At 33.7% G+C, this 6,823-nt stretch overlaps 1 long non-coding RNA gene across 1 annotated transcript; it reads left to right on the top strand.

Moving 5' to 3' along the window:
* Positions 1 to 2,989: 2,989 nt before the first annotated feature.
* On the top strand, positions 2,990 to 6,567 carry LOC136034967 (uncharacterized). Its single transcript, XR_010619306.1, has 2 exons — positions 2,990 to 5,720; positions 6,440 to 6,567. It is a non-coding gene; the product is annotated as an uncharacterized LOC136034967 (long non-coding RNA).
* Positions 6,568 to 6,823: the final 256 nt, after the last annotated feature.

Below are 6,823 nucleotides of genomic sequence, written 5' to 3'. Positions count from 1 at the left end.
ACTTAAAACCCTTGTGCTGAGGGCTCTGGGGGGGGGGGGGGTTGTGATTCTCAAAAACACAATTTTCAGACCTTTCAACTACGCTGAACAAAATGGCTATCTCAAAATTCTGATTAGATATGTTTTGGGAATTGATGGGTATATGGTAGGTGGGACTTGTTGCCATGCAATCACATTTGACAATTAAAAAAGGTCCTTGCAATTTCCAAGTTAATGAGCATTTTTTGAAACTTTTGAACGATAACAAATGGCCATCCCAAAATTCCATCCGATGCATTTTGGAAAAACACGAGGTGTGTGTGTGTAGGGGGGGGGGGCATTACCTGCCGTCCTATCACTTTGAATCTCAAAAAGGGCATTAGAGTAATCTCATCACCAATCCAATGAGCCCTCTCCGAAATTTATACGATCATTTTTTTTTCTATGCAAACTTTATATGCACTTAGAGCGTAACTTAAAAGTCTTGCCCTGAGGGCTGTGGGAGGGGGGCTGTTATCCTCAGAGACATAATTTCTGGATCTTGCAACTACGTTGAACAAAATGACTATCTCGAAATTTTGATTGGACGTGTTTGGGAGAATGGTGGGCATGGGAGGAAGGTTAGTGGCCCTCTAATTACGTTCGACTATTTAAAAGGGCACTAACCGTTCAATGTCCAATTGAATGAGCCCTTTTGAAGTTTTTACGATAAGTCCTTCGATTGCTACGAAGTGCCCTGGTCTAAGACGAAAAAATAATACATTGTGCCTATATCGCTCTTTACTTAGGCAGCGCTATTGCGCTGCATATGGTTAGATTCAGCTTTACCAAATTATATTTTTAAACATGGTACACATTATTTTTGTAATTGAAAATACGTTGAATTTGCGCTGAAAATTGTTGAAAAAATCAAAATTGTCCCTCTTTTAAGTAAGTTTAGATCCTTCTGTTTAGCATAAGTAATATCATAATTCTGGAACTGTGAATAGACAGATCTGAGACAAACGAATTTAATCATCTCGTCCTTTTGGTGTCGGTTGCACTTTACTCACTTTTGACGGGAACTAGATGGTGCTCCGCTTCCTCCAGCACCCATAACATCACCTGCAGAAGTATTCCATGATGCAGGATCTTGTGCAACGACTTCGACATGGTACGACCAATCTCTGTCCTAGAGACGGTTACACTTTACTTATTTTTGACATGAACTAGATGCTGCTCCACCTCCTCAGGCATCCATAATTTCACCCCCAGAAGTATTTCGTGATGCAGGATCTTGTGCAACGACTTCGACATGGTAAGACCAATCACTGTCATAGAGTCAACAGACGTGATGGAAGTTTCCAAGCGGCTCTGAGTTAATGTGCCATTAACCATATTTTTTTTCTGGCCTCCAGGGCAAAAAATTAGTTTTTGAGTGGCTATGCTGTACCAGCAGTAAACCGGCTTTGTTTCGGCTATACCGTAACAGCATGTCCTGATGAGTGCCCTGACAAGGATAGGTTGGGCATAAAAGGTTGGAGCTGCTCCGATGCTGTCAGATGGTTTGGGGTCTCTCCTCCGTCAAAAATTCCTTTCTCCGTCCCTATCCCCGACAGGGAAATCCTGCTTGCGTGTCCTCAGATTGGCATCAGGGTGGACCTTTCACGAGTTTTCCTAAGGAATGCTTTGACTGCTAACAGTGCTGCAGAGTGATCTTGAGGAGCGGTGCCCCTCGAGGAAGTTATAGACTAGTAAAAGACACAGAATTTGCACTAGATTCTGATGATTGGATATTTGTTCTGGGTTTGGTCTGTTTTGGTGGACTTATTTCGGCTAGAAAATCTTTTCTTAACTAATTTGTCAACTATGGGCTGCCTCCCCGTGGTAGCATAATATTTCTAGCCATAAATATGTAAGAAGCCAGGGGTAATAGTCTAGAGATTATATGCATAGGATTTTTGCTCTTGTTCATAGAAGAGCAATACAAAGAGAGTAAGGAAAGCCATGTTGAGACAAAGATGAACTCAGAACTACACATAGCCTCCTTGCAAAATGAAGTCCTACGGACTTCTTTCTGTCCGGTTGAAAGCCGGCTTAAGTGCTTCGTGAAGACTTGAGAAGATGGGCTAGTCCGCGTCCTGCACTGGTTCTGGGACCATTAGTTTTTGTGAGGCAATAATAATTACAATGATTTGAATGGCATTAAAATTATAACTAGGAATGTTACAACGTTGAAAAACAACTATCGTATCGATATTTTGACGGGCGAATTCAGACGCTTCGAAATGGACTTATTGGGAGTTGCAGAAACTCATATCCCGGGGTAAGATACATGAAATTAGGTGATGTATATTTTTTTACAGGAAGGATGGGGTGCATAGGTAGGGAGTGGGGATAATGATAAATAATGAAGCTGCTAAGTCTTGCTTATTTTGGGAAGGTATTGATAACAGAATGCTAGTTGCTCATTTTACGACTAAAAAGTGCAAGGATATCAGTCATAGTAATAAAATATATGCCCCTGTACAACCTACTGATAAAGATAGTAGTGACTCAGATAAGTGTTACTTACAGTTAGAGAAACAACTAAACAAGGCTCCGGGTAGAAATATGGTATTTGTATTTGGTAATTTTAATGCCCAGTTCGGTTGAAATAGGGATAGGTGATATTCTAGCCTGGAAAACGTTAGTGTAGGAAAAGAAAACAGTAATAATTGCGCACTGCTGCAATTTTGTAAGCATAACAATCTAATAATAAATGGCTAATAAGTTATTATGGTAGTCACATGCGGCTGAATACTAGTAGGCAACTATAGTAAGGCAGGCTATAGTAACCTAGCCTAATTGATTATGTTATTGGTAAACCGAAGACTGGGAGGATTTAAACAAGAAACTAGGGTCAATTAGAGTGATGTTATTGATATCCGGGTTGCAGCGGTAGTTAGCATCCGGGTTGCAGCGCTAGCTATCTAGTAAGAGACGATCACGCCTCATAGTAAAAAATCAAATAGCCAATCTTCTATATATATAAAAATAAGTTGTCTGTGGATGGATGGATGGATGTGTCAGGTGACGTCACCTGAAAAAACTGGATCAGGTGACGTCAAAACTGAAAAAACTAAAAAAAGGCAAAAACTACAAAAAAAACTAAAAACTAATAAAAAAAATAAAAAAGCTAAAAAACTAAAAAAACTATAAAGGTAAAAACCAATAAAAAACTAAAAAAAAAACTGAAAAAACTAAAAAAAGGCAAAAACTACAAAAAAAACTAAAAACTAATAAAAAAAGTAAAAAAGCTAAAAAACTAAAAAAACTAAAAAAAGGTAAAAAACTAAAAAAAATAAAAAATAAAAAAAACTAAAAAAAAGGAAAAAACTGAAAAATAAGCTAAAATAAAGGTAAAAACCAATAAAAAACTAAAAAAAAAAAGGAAAAAACTAATAAATGACGACACTCAAAGAGAAAAAAAAGGCAAAAACTACAAAAAAAACTAAAAACTAATAAAAAAAATAAAAAAGCTAAAAAACTAAAAAAACTTAAAAAAGGCAAAAACTACAAAAAAAACTAAAAACTAATAAAAAAGCTAAAAAACTAAAAAAACTAAAAAAAAGGCAAAAACTACAAAAAAACTAAAAACTAATAAAAAAAATAAAAAAGCTAAAAAACTAAAAAAAACTAAAAAAACTAAAAAAAGGTAAAAAACTAAAAAAACTAAAAACTAAAAAAAACTAAAAAAGGTAAAAACTAAAAGAACTAAAAAAGAAAAAAATAAATGACGACACTCAAAGAGAAAGCGACCAGGACAAAAGGAATGTTCGATTAGCAATCAACAAAGCACCGGGACACAGGGAGTATAAATGACGACCCGGGGGAAACAGGGGGATATAAATGACGACCGGGACAAAAAAACTAAAAAGAAAAAAAAACTAAAAACTAATAAAAAAACTAAAAAATCTAAAAATCTAAATAAGCTAAAAAAGAAAAAAAAAGGAAAAAAATAAAGGAGAAAAACAAAACTAAAAAACGAATGTATATACAGACCGGGACACCGGGATACAAATGACGACCGGGACCCGGGACACAGGGAATATAAATGACGACCGGGACACAGGGACACAACTCCGGTACACCGGGATACAAATGACGACCGGGACACAGGGAATATAAATGACGACCGGGACACAGGGACACAACTACAACGGGGACACCGGGGGAAACAGGGGGATATAAATGACGACCGGGACAAAAAAACTAAAAAGAAAAAAAAACTAAAAACTAATAAAAAAACTAAAAAATCTAAAAATCTAAATAAGCTAAAAAAGAAAAAAAAAGGAAAAAAATAAAGGAGAAAAACAAAACTAAAAAACGAATGTATATACAGACCGGGACACCGGGATACAAATGACGACCGGGACCCGGGACACAGGGAATATAAATGACGACCGGGACACAGGGACACAACTACAACGGGGACACCGGGGGAAACAGGGGGATGTAAATGACGACCGGGACACCGGGACAGGGAATGGTCGATTAGCAATCACCATCAACAAAGCTCAAGGGCAATCATTAGAATCATGAGGTATAGATCTGAATACAGATTGTTTTCCCATGGACCATTATATGTTGCATGTTCAAGAGTCGGTAAACCTGACAATCTATTTATATGCAAAGACAATGGGACAGCAAAGAATGTTGTATATTCGCAAGTTTTACGTAGTTAAAACCATATATATATATCTATCTATATTCACAGGTGGGACATAGGGACACAACTACAATGGTGCGTAACTATTATGGCGCGTAACGACTTACGCGCGCGGGGGGGCTTGGGGGGGGCGCGAAGCGCCCCCACCAACTAGGTGTTGGGGTGGCGCGAAGCGCCACCCCAACAGCTAGTCTATATATATAAAAATAAGTTGTCTGTGTGTGGATCTGTGGATGGATCAGGTGACGTCACCTGAAAAAACTGGATCAGGTGACAAAACTGAAAACTGAAAAAAACTAAAAAAGGCAAAAACTACAAAAAAAAACTAAAAACTAATAAAAAAAATAAAAAAGCTAAAAAACTAAAAAAACTAAAAAAAGGCAAAAACTACAAAAAAACTAAAAACTAATAAAAAAGCTAAAAAACTAAAAAAACTAAAAAAAGGCAAAAACTACAAAAAAAACTAAAAACTAATAAAAAAAATAAAAAAGCTAAAAAACTAAAAAAATAAAAAAACTAAAAAAAGGTAAAAAACTAAAAAAACTAAAAACTAAAAAAACTAAAAAAAAGGAAAAAACTGAAAAATAAGCTAAAATAAAGGTAAAAACCAATAAAAAACTAAAAAAAAACTGAAAAAACTAAAAAAAGGCAAAAACTACAAAAAAAACTAAAAACTAATAAAAAAAGTAAAAAAGCTAAAAAACTAAAAAAACTAAAAAAGGTAAAAACTAAAAAAAATAAAAAATAAAAAAAAAATAAAAAAAGGAAAAAACTGAAAAATAAGCTAAAATAAAGGTAAAAACCAATAAAAAACTAAAAAGAAAAAAAGGAAAAAACTAAAAAAAATTTTCATCTAAAAAACTAAAAAAAACTAAAAAAGGTAAAAACTAAAAGAACTAAAAAAGAAAAAAAATAAATGACGACACTCAAAGAGAAAGCGACCAGGACAAAAGGAATGTTCGATTAGCAATCAACAAAGCACCGGGACACAGGGAGTATAAATGACGACCAGGACATAAGTAAAAAAAAAACTAACAAAACTAAAAAGAAGGTAAAAACTACAAAAAAACTAAAAAGAAAAAAACTAAAAAAAGGCAAAAACTACAAAAAAACTAAAAACTAATAAAAAAGCTAAAAAACTAAAAAAACTAAAAAAAAGGCAAAAACTACAAAAAAACTAAAAACTAATAAAAAAAATAAAAAAGCTAAAAAGCTAAAAAAACTAAAAAAAGGTAAAAAACTAAAAAAACAAAACTAAAAAAAAACTAAAAAAAAGGAAAAAACTGAAAAATAAGCTAAAATAAAGGTAAAAACCAATAAAAAACTAAAAAAAAACTGAAAAAACTAAAAAAAGGCAAAAACTACAAAAAAAACTAAAAACTAATAAAAAAAGTAAAAAAGCTAAAAAACTAAAAAAACTAAAAAAACTAAAAAAAGGTAAAAAACTAAAAAAAATAAAAAATAAAGAAAAACTAAAAAAAAGGAAAAAACTGAAAAATAAGCTAAAATAAAGGTAAAAACCAATAAAAAACTAAAAAGAAAAAAAGGAAAAAACTAAAAAAAATTTTCATCTAAAAAACTAAAAAAAACTAAAAAAGGTAAAAACTAAAAGAACTAAAAAAGAAAAAAATAAATGACGAAACTCAAAGAGAAAGCGACCAGGACAAAAGGAATGTTCGATTAGCAATCAACAAAGCACCGGGACACAGGGAGTATAAATGACGACCAGGACATAAGTAAAAAAAAAAAACTAACAAAACTAAAAAGAAGGTAAAAACTACAAAAAAAAAGAAAAAAAAACTAAAAACTAATAAAAAAACTAAAAAATCTAAAAATCTAAATAAACTAAAAAAGAAAAAAAAAGGAAAAAAATAAAGGAGAAAAACAAAACTAAAAAACGAATGTATATACAGACCGGGACACCGGGATACAAATGACGGCCGGGACACAGGGAATATAAATGACGACCGGGACACAGGGACACAACTACAACGGGGACACCGGGGGAAACAGGGGGATATAAATGACGACCGGGACACCGGGACAGGGAATGGTCGATTAGCAATCACCATCAACAAAGCTCAAGGGCAATCATTAGAATCATGAGGTATAGATCTGAATACAGATTGTTTTCCCATGGACCATTATATGTTG

Source organism: Artemia franciscana, chromosome 13, assembly GCF_032884065.1.
Source record: "Artemia franciscana chromosome 13, ASM3288406v1, whole genome shotgun sequence".
NCBI lineage: Eukaryota > Metazoa > Arthropoda > Branchiopoda > Anostraca > Artemiidae > Artemia > Artemia franciscana.
Note: the sequence above shows the minus strand (reverse complement) of the source record. Positions and strands in the feature narration are given on the sequence as shown.